We start from the raw sequence: 14669 nt of genomic DNA, 5'->3' as shown, positions 1-14669 counted from the left end.
ATTTCAGGTTGTATAGGGACCATATTTAATATAATTTCCCTTGATGATTCTTCCGAATCTGTGAAATTTTAAAACAATTAATTATAAAATTAAATCCAAAAAATTATTATTTACACAAGGGTAAAAATTAAAGGTGCGGTTAAAAGCCGTATCCTGCCGGATCTTGACGGATACTGCCGGATCCATGTCTAATTTAGACATATATACAAAAATATAAGTGTTTTACACACAAAAACATCCAGCCACTTCTGGATCCACCAATTTTTAGACAAAAACATCTGGGTCCTTTCAGAACAAACACTTTCTTACTGAAAAACAGCCGGATCCTGCCTGATCCATGTCTAATGTAGACAGATATAGACAAATTGTACTGTTTTCCATACAAACACATGGAGACACTTCTGGATCCACTTTTTTTATCATAAGCATCTGTGTCCCTTTAGAACCAACTCTTTTTTTATAAATTAGACAAAAAATATAGCAGGATATGACAGTTTATTTGATAAAAAGTGTATATTATGAAAGTATCCAGAAGTTTTTGAGTAACATATTTTTGAATCCAGAAGTATCTGGATGCGTTTGTGTGGAAAACACTTTTGTGTGTATCTGTCTACATTAGATATAGATCCATCTGTTTTTCTGTAAAATTTTGTGGGTTCAGAAAGGACCAAGATTGTTTTGTGTAAAAATTATATGCCACTATCAACGATAATGATGGTTTTTTGGTGCATATTATTCATATGTATTTGATGTAGACATATTCACCATCAAACAACCGTGGAGGACTTGCAGTCATGCTCCTAAACAACTGTCCAAATTGAGCAGTGAAGAACAGAAAAAAAGTTGTTTATTTTATTTATTTAAAGATTGAAATATATATATGTATATTGAAATATTTAAATCTTTAAAGGGACATAATACTCATATTCTAAATCACTTGAAACTGATGCAGTATAACTGTAAAAACTGATAGGAAAATATCACCTGAGCTTCTCTATAAAAAAAGGAAGATGTTTTACCTCACAATTTCCTCAGCTCAGCAGAGTAAGTTCTGTGTAAAAAGTCATACTCAGCTGCTGCTCAGCTGCAGGTAAAAAAATAATAAAAAAAAATAAAGAAATGATTAGCAGCCAATCAGCATCAACAGTGCTGAGGTCATGAACTCTTTTACTGTTATCTCATGAGATTTGACTTAACGCTCATGAGATTTCATTGTAAACTTCCTTACACTAAATAGGGAAATAAGATGAGAGTGCACGTAAGCTCGCTCCTTCCGCTGTCCCGGGACAGACATACTGATTTGTTGCTTAGAAGTCCTTTACAATGGGATGTGGCTACTGAGAAACATTTGAGGTAAAATATGTCTCTTTTTTTTACATAGAGATGTTCAGGTGATATTTTCTAGTCAGCTTTTTACAGCTATACTGCATCATTTTCAAGTGTTTAAACATTTGGGTATTATGGCCCTTTAAGTATTCTGATAGAGCATGCAATTTAAAGAAACTTTATAATTTAAACCAATAATCAATTTTTCTTATTTCTATTGCTATTTCTTTCATGTAATTAGCAAGAGTCCATGAGCTAGTGACGTATGGGATATACATTCCTACCAGGAGGGGCAAAGTTTCCCAAACTTCAAAATGCCTATAAATACACCCCTCACCACACCCACAAATCAGTTTTACAAACTTTGCCTCCCGTGGAGGTGGTGAAGTAAGTTTGTGCTAGATTCTACGTTGATATGTGCTTCGCAGCAGGCTGGAGCCCAGTTTTCCTCTCAGTGTGCAGTGAATGTCAGAGGGATGTGAAGAGAGTATTGCCTATTTGAATTCAATGGTCTCCTTCTACGGGATCTATTTCATAGGTTCTCTGTTATCGGTCGTAGAGATTCATCTCTTACCTCCCTTTTCAGATTGACGATATACTCTTATATACCATTACCTCTACTGATTCTCGTTTCAGTACTGGTTTGGCTTTCTACTACATGTAGATGAGTGTCCTGGGGTAAGTAAGCCTTATTTTTTGTGACACTCTAAGCTATGGTTGGGCACTTTTATATAAAGTTCAAAATATATGTGTTTAAACATTTATTTGCCTTGATTCAGGATGATCAATATTCCTTATTTCAGACAGTCAGTTTCATTATTTGGGATAATGCATATGAATAAAAACATTTTTTCTTACCTTAAAAATTGACTTTTTTCCCTGTGGGCTGTTAGGCTCGCGGGGGCTGAAAATGCTTCATTTTATTGCGTCATTCTTGGAGCGGACTTTTTTTGCGCCAAAAATGTCGGCGTCACCGGATGTGGCGTCATTCTTGGCGCCAAAAGCATTTGGGCGCCAATAACGTGGGCGGCTTTTTTGGCGCTAAAAAATGTGGGCGTCATTATTGTCTCCACCTTTTTTCTCACATTATTTAAGTCTCATTTTTCATTTGCTTCTGGTTGCTAGAGGCTTGTTCATTGGCATTTTTTCCCATTCCTGAAACTGCCTTTTAAGGAATTTGATAGATTTTGCTTTATATGTTGTTTTTTCTCTTACATATTGCAAGATGTCTCAGATTGACCCTGGATCAGAAGCTACTTCTGGAAAAACGCTGCATGATGCTGGTTCCACCAAAGTTAAGTGTATCTGCTGTAAACTTGTGGTAACTGTCCCTCCGGCTGTAGTTTGTGATGAATGTCATGATAAGCTTGCTAATGCAGATAGTATTTCCATTAGTAATATTCCATTACCTGTTGCTGTTCCATCAACATCTAATACTCAGGATGTTCCTGTTAATATAAGAGATTTTGTTTCTAAATCTATTAGGAAGGCTATGTCTGTTATTCCTCCTTCCAGTAAACGTAAAAGGTCTTTTAAAACTTCACATTTTTCAGATGAATTTTTAAATGAACATCATCATTCTGATTTGTCTGTTTCTGATGATGATTTTTCTGGTTCAGAGGATTCTGTCTCAGATATTGACACTGATAAATCTTCATATTTATTTAAAATGGAATTTATTCGTTCTTTACTTAAACAAGTTTTAATCGCATTAGAGATGGAGGAATATAGTCCTCTTGATACTAAATCTACTAAGCGTTTAAATTCGGTTTTTAAACCTCCTACAGTTATTCCGGAAGTTTTTCCTGTCCCTGATGCTTTTTCTGAAGTAATTTCTAGGGAATGGAATAATCTGGGTAATTCATTTACTCCTTCTAAAAGGTTTAAGAAATTGTATACTGTGCCATCTGACAGATTAGAGTTTTGGGACAAAATCCCTAAAGTTGATGGGGCTATCTCTACTCTCGCTAAACGTACTACTATTCCTACGGCAGGTAGTACTTCCTTTAAGGATCCTTTAGATAGGAAAATTGATTCCTTTCTAAGGAAAGCTTATTTATGTTCAGGTAATCTTCTTAGGCCTGCTATTTCTTTGGCTGATGTTGCGGCAGCTTCCACTTTTTGGTTGGAGGCTTTGGCAGAACAAGTGTCAGATCATAATACTCATAGCATTGTTAAACTTCTTCAACATGCTAATAACTTTATTTGTGAGGCCATCTTTGATATCATTAGAGTTGATGTCAGGTATATGTCTTTAGCTATTTTAGCTAGAAGAGCTTTATGGCTTAAAACTTGGAATGCAGATATGTCTTCTAAGTCAACTTTGCTTTCCCTTTCTTTCCAAGGTAATAAATTGTTTGGTTCTCAGTTGGATTCTATTATTTCAACTGTTACTGGGGGGAAAGGAACTTTTTTACCTCAGGATAAAAAATCTAAAGGTAAATATAGGGCTGCTAATCGTTTTCGTTCCTTTCGTCAGAATAAGGAACAGAAGCCTGATCCTTCCCCTAAAGGAACAGTTTCTGTTTGGAAACCATCTCCAGTCTGGAATAAATCCAAGCCTTTTAGAAAGCAAAAGCCAGCTCCCAAGTCCACATGAAGGTGCGGCCCTCATTCCAGCACAGCTGGTAGGGGGCAGATTACGATTTTTCAAAGAAATTTGGATCAATTCGATTCACAGTCTTTGGATTCAGAACATTGTTTCACAAGGGTACAGAATAGGTTTCAAGGTAAGGCCTCCTGCAAGAAGATTTTTTCTTTCTCGCATTCCAATAAACCCAGTGAAGGCTCAAGCATTTCTGAAATGTGTTTCAGATCTAGAGTTGGCTGGAGTAATTGTGCCAGTTCCAGTTCTGGAACAGGGTCTGGGGTTTTACTCCAATCTATTCATTGTACCAAAGAAGGAGAATTCCTTCAGACCAGTTCTGGATTTAAAAATATTGAATCGTTATGTAAGGATACCAACATTCAAAATGGTAACTATAAGGACTATTCTGCCTTTTGTTCAGCAAGGGCATTATATGTCCACAATAGATTTACAGGATGCATATCTGCATATTCCGATTCATCCAGATCACTATCAGTTTCTGAGATTCTCTTTTCTAGACAAGCATTACCAATTTGTGGCTCTGCCGTTCGGCCTAGCAACAGCTCCAAGGATTTTTTCAAAGGTTCTCGTGCCCTGCTATCTGTAATCAGAGAACAGGTTATTGTGGTATTTCCTTATTTGGACGATATCTTGGTACTTGCTCAGTCTTCACATTTAGCAGAATTTCATACGAATCGACTTGTGTCATTTCTTCAAGAACATGGTTGGAGGATCAATTTACCAAAGAGTTCATTGATTCCTCAGACAAGGGTAACCTTTTTAGGTTTCCAAATAGATTCAGTGTCCATGACTTTGTCTCTGACGGACAAGAGACGTCTGAAATTGGTTTCAGCTTGTCGAAACCTTCAGTCTCAATCATTCCCTTCGGTAGCCTTATGCATGGAAATTCTAGGTCTTATGACTGCTGCATCGGACGCGATCCCCTTTGCTCGTTTTCACATGCGACCTCTTCAGCTTTGTATGCTGAACCAGTGGTGCAGGGATTATACAAAGATATCACAGTTAATATCTTTAAATCCGATTGTACGACACTCTCTAACGTGGTGGACAGATCACCATCGTTTAATTCAAGGGGCTTCTTTTGTTCTTCCAACCTGGACTGTGATCTCAACAGATGCAAGTCTGACAGGTTGGGGAGCTGTATGGGGGTCTCTGACAGCGCAGGGGGTTTGGGAATCTCTGGAGGCGAGATTACCCATCAACATTTTGGAACTCCGTGCGATTTTCAGAGCTCTTCAGTCGTGGCCTCTTCTGAAGAGAGAATCGTTCGTTTGTTTTCAGACGGACAATGTCACAACCGTGGCATATATCAATCATCAAGGGGGGACTCACAGTCCTCTGGCTATGAAAGAAGTATCTCGGATACTTGCTTGGGCGGAATCCAGCTCCTGTCTAATTTCTGCGGTTCACATCCCAGGTATAGACAATTGGGAAGCGGATTATCTCAGTCGCCAGACGTTACATCCGGGCGAATGGTCTCTTCACCCAGAGGTGTTTCTTCAGATTGTTCAAATCTTTGGTCTTCCAGAAATAGATCTGATGGCCTCTCATCTAAACAAGAAACTTCCCAGGTATCTGTCCAGATCCAGGGATCCTCAGGCGGAGGCAGTGGATGCATTGTCACTTCCTTGGAAGTATCATCCTGCCTATATCTTTCCGCCTCTGGTTCTTCTTCCAAGAGTGATCTCCAAGATTCTAAAAGAGCGTTCGTTTGTTCTGCTTGTGGCTCCAGCATGGCCTCACAGGTTTTGGTATGCGGATCTTGTTTGGATGGCTACTTGCCAACCTTGGACTCTTCCGTTAAGACCAGACATTCTATCTCAAGGTCCTTTTTTCCATCAGGATCTCAAATCATTAAATTTGAAGGTATGGAGATTGAACGCTTGATTCTCAGTCATAGAGGTTTCTCTGACTCCGTAATTAATACTATGTTACAGGCTCGTAAATCTGTGTCTAGGAAGATATATTATCGAGTCTGGAAGACTTACATTTCTTGGTGCACTTCTCATCAATTTTCCTGGCATTCTTTTAGAATTCCTAGAATTTTACAATTTCTTCAGGATGGTCTAGATAAAGGTTTGTCTGCAAGTTCTTTGAAAGGACAAATTTCTGCTCTTTCTGTGTTGTTTCACAGAAAGATTGCTAATCTTCCTGATATTCATTGTTTTGTACAGGCTTTGGTTCGTATAAAACCTGTCATTAAGTCAATCTCTCCTTCTTGGAGTTTGAATTTGGTTCTGGGGGCTTTACAAGCTCCTCCGTTTGAACCTATGCATTCTCTGGACATTAAATTACTTTCTTGAAGATTATATTATTACACAGTAGGTAGATTAGATTACTATGCAGAAATGATGTTCTTCTGGGACTCCTACTATCATCCTAGAGCCGGGGAGAGGGGAGACCTGCAGGAGTAGGATTATGTGCTAGTGTAATGCAAATGCAAAACAGCAAAGTATCTACCCACGTTGAAATCAATTTTGCAGACTTAACTGTCTCACTGTTAAAGACAAGAAAACTGTAGATAAACAATCTTGTAAGAAACATGTTGATGTTGTAACTTGAGTTTGATAGCCTCTGACTGTCTATTAATGTTGTTTTGTGGTGCCATACCTAGATGTCACAAACAAATCTGGGATATTTGAACTTTGGAAGCTAGGGACAAACTGATGGACTTGAACAGTAATGCAAATATAAAAAAGCCATAATTTTATATTCTGTGGAAATTCTTGGAATGTTTTGAAAATTTCTGGTTGTTTGTAATTTTCTTTTGTTTCTTTGTTGTTGTATAATTTTTTGAAACACCTAAATAAAGAAAAGATTAAACTAAATTACTTTCTTGGAAAGTTCTGTTCCTTTTGGCCATCTCTTCTGCTAGAAGAGTTTCAGAGTTATCTGCTCTTTCTTGTGAATCTCCTTTTCTGATTTTTCATCAGGATAAGGCGGTGTTGCGGACTTCATTTAATTTTTTACCTAAAGTTGTGAACTCTAACAACATTAGTAGAGAAATTGTGGTTCCTTCATTGTTTTTCTAATCCTAAGAATTCTAAGGAAAGATCGTTGCATTCTTTGGATGTAGTTAGAGCTTTGAAATATTATGTTGAAGCTACTAAAGATTTCCAAAAGACTTCTAGTCTATTTGTTATCTTTTCCGGTTCCAGGAAAGGTCAGAAGGCCTCTGCCATTTCTTTGGCATCTTGGTTAAAATCTTTGATTCATCATGCTTATGTCGAGTCGGGTAAAACTCAGCCTCAAAGGATTACAGCTCATTCTACTAGGTCAGTTTCTACTTCCTGGGCGTTTAGGAATGACGCTTCGGTTGATCAGATTTGCAAAGCAGCCACTTGGTCTTCTTTGCATACTTTTACTAAATTCTACCATTTTGATGTGTTTTCTTCTTCTGAAGCAGTTTTTGGTAGAAAAGTACTTCAGGCAGCCGTTTCAGTTTGATTCTTCTGCTTATAATTTCAGTTTTTTTCATTATAAGATTAAAACTTTATTTTGGGGTGTGGATTATTTTTTCAGCGGAATTGGCTGTCTTTATTTTATCCCTCCCTCTCTAGTGACTCTTGCGTGGAAGTTCCACATCTTGGGTATTTATTATCCCATACGTCACTAGCTCATGGACTCTTGCTAATTACATGAAAGAAAACACAATTTATGTAAGAACTTACCTGATAAATTCATTTCTTTCATATTAGCAAGAGTCCATGAGGCCCACCCTTTTTTTGTGGTGGTTATGATTTTTTTTGTATAAAGCACAATTATTCCAATTCCTTATTTATATGCTTTCGCACTTTCTTCTTATCACCCCACTTCTTGGCTATTCGTTAAACTGATTTGTGGGTGTGGTGATGGGTGTATTTATAGGCATTTTGAGGTTTGGGAAACTTTGCCCCTCCTGGTAGGAATGTATATCCCATACGTCACTAGCTCATGGACTCTTGCTAATATGAAAGAAATGAATTTATCAGGTAAGTTCTTACATAAATTATGTTTTTTATTTAAATGGAAGGAATGGAGAGGTTAAAAGTCTGAAGGTATTCGTTACCGCACCATGGATAGTGCTTGCTTATTCGAGCCTTACATTTACCACCCAATAAGATAGCATGGCACAGTTTCTCAATAAAAAATGGGCAGGCTCATATGCATCACATTCAAGATTTTAAAATAAAGATAGCAAGAGAACAAATAAAAATTAATAATAGAAGTAAATTCAAAAGTTTATTACAATGTCATGCTCTATCATAATCATGAAAAAATAATTTTATGGTTTATTGTCCAACTCAATTTTTTTTTAACCCCTTAACGACCGACGACGTGCAGGGTATGTCCTCCAAAAATTACCCTTAACGACGGAGGAACAGAAAATGTTTTTATTGGGTTGCATTGAATTTATACTTAACAATAACACCTTTCTGTTCAATAAACAACTTTTTAGGCAAACTAAAGGCACAGCGATGGGCACGAGGTTCGACCCCAGTTATGCTAGTTTATTCATGGGGCATTTTGAAAGATTATCTATAACCCAAGGTAACTGGGAGGCGAACTTCGTGCTCTACAATCGCTACATAGATGACATCTTCATTATTTGGAGAGGAGATGTCGAGTTGCTTGAGATTTTTATTGAGGATATGAACACAAATAACTTTGGACTGAGTTTCACACACCAATTTAGTTGTAATAAAATTAATTTTTTAGATAAAGATAGAGATTTAAAAAAGCCAGATTAAAACTAGTACGTACTTTAAACTCATTGATGCTAATAATTATATCCACAACGAAAGTTGTCACCTCGAAAAATGGAAGTCCAATATTCCAAAAGGCCATTTTTTGCATATTAACAGAACTGTTCAAGTATGGATAAATATGATACTCAATCAGAAATACTTATTGAAAGAGCCAAAGAGAAAGGATACAATACACAAACTATACAAAATGTTAAACAAGAAGTTAAATACATAGATAGAGCCCCGTTACTCATCCCTAAACAAAAACAAATCAAAACAGTACCAAAGATTCTTTAATTATATCTTTTATCACTAATTACAGCACTCAGCACTTTGAAATAAAACAAATCTTAAAAAGACACTGGGACTTTATTAAAAACGATATGATTTTGGCTAACAAAGTTAAAAATAATCTTGATATTATATTTAAAAGGGCAAAAAACCTAAAGAACTATTTATCCCCTAGCGAATACAGAAATAAAAAGAAAAATCTTGATATAGATCTTTTAGGCACAAAATTACTAGGATTTTACCCATGCTACACTTGCAAAGCATGCAAACATAGTACTAAAACTAAGGAGGTAAAATCTCATAATACAGATAAATCAATTTTAAAGATGTAATAAGGTGTGGTGATAAGAACATAATTTATTGTATCCAATGTACATGTCACCTACAATACTTTGGACAAACGAGCAGATTTCTTAGAGATAGGATACGTGAACATCTTTTGCTAATAGAGGAAACATCATTAGAAACTGCACTATACAAACACTTTACTGAAGTTCATAACGGAGATACAAAACACTTTAAATTTTGGGGTGTTAGAAAAGTACAATCAAATAGTAGAGGAGGAAATATTGAGACCCAACTTCTAAGACAAGAGGCAGAGTACATTTTTAACTTTAAAACATTACACCGTTTAGGTCTTAATACTGAATTTGATTTAAATTTTTTAATATAAAAATATATTTTTCTCCCAATGGATACCATCAGTGTATTTCTATGTATTTTTTATATATATTTTTTATGAATATATATATATATATACTGTATATATATATATATATAGTTCCAGGATGAGCACTCTCACTTAAAATTTCATCAGCCAGGGTGCTAGTAGGTAATAGGTAATGGTAACAAAAACTTGCACTCACTGGACTTTTTCAAACACCAAAAAAATTTTTAATGTAACGTTTCGGAGACAAAGTATCCCCTTCCTCAGACCAGGTCTGAGGAAGGGGATACTTTGTCTCCGAAACGTTACATTAAATTTGTTTTTGGTGTTTGAAAAAGTCCAGTGAGTGCAAATTTTTGTTACCATTATATATATATATATATATATATATATATATATATATAAATAAATAATAAAGTAGCAAGGTAGTGCACTCTCACTTACATCCAACTACCAGGGTGCTAGTGAAATAAAATAAGCATGATGAACAGAAACTTGCACTCGCTGGATTTTCAAAGCCAATTTTTTACTGTGACCGTGTTGTAACGTTTCGGGGATAATGTATCCCCTTCCTCAGACACATGTGATACAAAGTGCAATACATTTATAGCAAACAAATAGTAACCCCACCCCCTAATCAGACCAAAAAAACACCAAACAGCAGTTGTCATGGTAACCACTGAGTCATACTAACAACATATAAGTGATATGCCTAAAAAGTCTGAGCCTCAATATGTGTATTATTTATAGTGACTAATATCTGGTATGTGGAGAACAGCAAAAATCCGCTCCCTGTCAGTAAACAGGAACTAAGCATGTCACTGTATGGAATTACCACGTCTAACAGCTGACAGCCCAGCTCCGTAATGTAGTCCTGCAAAGCCTCATTGGAATATTATCCAAGTATAGGAGCCCTACCATTATAACCGAACTCACCATAAAAACAAAAACAAACTGTAAGCATAAGTAATACGGCCGATCATGATACACTGACCACAAAACAGTGTAGTAGTCAAAAAACACGCCCACTGTTCACTGAGCACCAATTACAGCCCACATGAGGGCTCGTCCATATGAAGCGTTTGTTCTTAATGATCTTGTTTTAAAATATCACTTTCATTTGTTACAATGTATTATGTTTTTATCAGTGTTAGAAATTTGATTGGCTAATACCTATGTCAATCAAATCTATATCAGTAATGTGCAGATAGGTTAATTAATTGTCTCTAAGGACCAATAGGATTTCCCTTATGGACTATTTAAAGGACAGTCTAATCCCCAGTGAACATCTTGATATAGGCCACCTGGGCCAAAACCGGTAGAGAGTTAACTGTTCTAATCTGAATCCACATTGGCAAGCTACCCTTTTTTGTGGTATCTCTTGCTCAAGGTGCTGTTTTTGCCTTTTTGGAACATTTTATTTACATTGCAAAAGAAGTCTTCGGCACAGATCACATTTCAACAGTGACTGGCAGGATCTCGCAGTGTAACGCTGATTATCAGTCATTATTTATACACACAGACGCTGTCTGTTGGAAGCTCAATGTATCTATATATACAGACGCTGTCTGTTTAAAGTTCAGTACATTCCTGCTCTTGCATTGTAAGTTGTTATTCTAAGAAGCTGAATTTCGACCTCACAGAGTGTCCACCACTCCCAAGACTAGGATTGTGAGAAAACATCACTCAGCCAATCTCACACATCAGAGGGAGTAAAAGCCGATATCCAGCCTATCCTTTGATTTGGATCGCACATAGCTGTTCTTCTAACCAATTCCACGCTTTGGATTGAAGCAAGTACACAGCCTTAATCGACATCTGACCAATCCCAAGTCTAGGATTGTCTAACAATGACCGCCATCCAATCACACTACTGCTCACTTGGTCACGTGGCCCGGAACCATCTTGGTCTGTTTTTTCAGCTTCGCCACACATGTTGGCGATATTTGTTTGCCAACCACTTGTATCTGCCTAATGGAACCCTTTGGCTCCTTGTCCTAACAAGATACTTTTTATTATTGTCACCTCATTTGGAGACTTTTATCAGGCTATTTACCTAATAGCACCACAAGGTTCAAATTTTATTTTTTCTTTGTCCTTACTGTTTTTTTATCTGTAATTGTTTAACATAGAATTGCTTACTATCTTCTGTTTTATTTTATTTAACCTTGCAAGGTATATGATTTTATGCTATTAATTTATATACATATTAAAGTGTTCAACTTTTTTCATACTGTTAGTATACGTTATTGGATGTTATGCACACATTTGAGTAGGACTTATATCCATCACATATTCTACTTATAGAAATTATTTCAATTTGATATTCATTTAGCGCTCAACTATATTGTTTGTTTTTAATTTTACCCCCAAAATACAAAACCTAGCTCTAAAAAAACTAAGCTACCCATTGCCCCTAAAGGGGCATTTGTATGGGCATTTCCCTTAAAAGGGCTTTCAGCTCTTTTTCACTGCCCTAAAAAGGGCATTCAGCTCTTTTACCCTTTGCCCAAAGACCTATTCTAAAAAAAAAACAACCCCCAAAAAAACAAAAAAAACTAATACAAACCCCAGAATATCTACTCACGGTTCCTGAAGTCCGGACATCCATCTCCATCTAGGTGGCGAGAAATCTTCATCCAGGCGGCGACATCTTCATCCATCATGGGGGCGTCTTCTATCTTCACCCCGCGGCGCAGAGCGGAGCTATCCTGGACCGGCGATGATGGAGCATCCTCTTCATATGGTCACCGCCTTACACTGAAGTTGAATACAAGGTATCCATTTCAAAATGGCGTACCTTGCATTCCTGTTGGCTGATTTGATTATTCAAATTCAAATCAGCCAATAGGATGAGAACTTCTGAAATCCTATTGGATGTTCAAAACAGCCAATAAGATGAAAGCTACTAAAATCCTATTGACTGCTCAAATCAGCCAAAAAGATTTTAGTAGCTCTCATCCTATTGGCTGTTTTGAATTTGAAGACTCAAATCAGCCAATAGGAATGCAAGGTACGCCATTTTGAAATGGCTACCTTGCATTTAACTTCAGTGTACGGCAGTGACCATATAAATGAGGACGCTCCGCACAGGATGTCATCACCGGTCCAGGATAGCTCCGCTCCGCAAATTCTAAGATGGAGGACTCATTTATATAATTCAATAATTAAAAGTGTGTATGTCTAACTCTTGTGTAACATGTTTTCAAGGCCGAGCTGTTATTGTAAAAAATGTTGATGCTACAAATAAATATAAAATGAAAATAGATAAAGAATGTTGGGAGGGACTCTGACAGGTTGTTCTAGAGTATCTAAAGATTAGGAGTTTGGTTGCAGAGAAGTCATTTATAGTGGTATGTAAACAATTGTTATTGTAAGCAAGCTTAACTGATTTAGACAATTTAACTCTCTCTGTGTATTATGGATTTTAAAGGGACACTAAACCCACCATTTTTCTTCCATTAATCAGATAGAGAAAACAATTTTAAACAACATTCCAATTTACTTCTATTATCTAATTTGCTTCATTCTATAGATATCTTTGTTGAAGAAAAAGCAATGCACATGGGGGAGCCAATCACACGAGGCATATATGTGCAGCCACCAATCAGCAGCTACTGAGCCTATCTAGATATGCTTTTCAGCAAAGGATATCAAGATAATGAAGCAAATTAGATAATAGAAGTAAATTAGAAAGTTGTTCAAAATTGCATTCTCTTTCTAAATCATGAAAATAGGGTTTCATGTCCCTTTAAATTAATTTAATTTTTTTATTACTTCTGTAAGCTAATTTTTCTGCATAATGCAAATTTATTTTAAAACAATATTCTCTGTCTCAATACCATGTCTTATTTTATTATAAATATGTATTGTACTCAGAAACTTTCTTTATAAGAAATGAGACCTGTTTCACTGGTATAATATTAAAGGTCAATGCTTGGAAATCATTTTTCAACCTAAATGTGCTTTAAGACCTTATGAGTGAAAAAGTTGTGAACCACTACAATATCTTTAATTCTATACACACACACACATACATATATATATATATATATATATATATATATATATATATATATATATATATATATTAAACAATGAACCGTGATATCACAGGATTTTCCAAAACAGGTCAAATTTATTGACGTTTCGGGGGATACAATCCCCTTCTTCAGAACAAACAAACATAATGCATAACTCTCTCATGTAGGGTGAAAAATTAAATGTTTACCTCCTCCCCTCAGAGTTAAAGCGCCAAACTTTCAACATAGACCAGATTGGTGCAACATGTGAAAATCTCAAAAAACGGAAATACTACATCAGGGCACTTCCGGTCCGGCGTTACAAAGCTGTGTATAATAAAACAGATTAAACAGATACATAACTTGACCTAAAACAAGCTCTATATCATGTACTCACTCCTGTTAACATGATATCCCTATTACCAATGGGTATGATGTCAAGCGCTTGCGGCCAGGATATACAAGTGATCTCACCACAGAAAAGTGACTGTGTTGCCCAAACTGGAAGTGGGGCACTTGTTAATATCGTAATTTATTACAGAGAAAAATTATACATAATAAACGTGATTCAAATAATAAGCAAAACAACACATGCAACTCTATACGATATGTTAGTACATCATAAAACACACAAGCTGAAATGTAGCTAATTGTGCAACTATGTGAATCAATTGCTATATATATTATATAGATCAAAACGTGAAAATATAAAAAATATGTATGAAGTTAGTATTCTACTATCTACTTGGTTCAAAATTCAGGTACAAATATTTACCTAGATTACGAGTTTTGAGCGCTATAGAGAAATTAACGAACGCAACAAAAGTTACGTTATTTAATTTTCTATAGCGCTGCTAGTACAAGTTTTCAAACATACGCCTTTTGCGTACGATATGGTTGCTTTGAGCTCCATACTGAACACAATCAGAGTGCTGCTAAGACGTGCTCATGCACGATTTCCCCATAGATATCAATGGGGAGAGCCGGCCAAAAAAAACCTAACACCTGCGATCGTGGAAACAAAGTTC

Source organism: Bombina bombina, chromosome 1 (assembly GCF_027579735.1).
Source record: "Bombina bombina isolate aBomBom1 chromosome 1, aBomBom1.pri, whole genome shotgun sequence".
Lineage (NCBI taxonomy): Eukaryota > Metazoa > Chordata > Amphibia > Anura > Bombinatoridae > Bombina > Bombina bombina.
The sequence above is the reverse complement of the archived record's forward strand: the minus strand, read 5'-3'. Positions refer to the sequence as shown.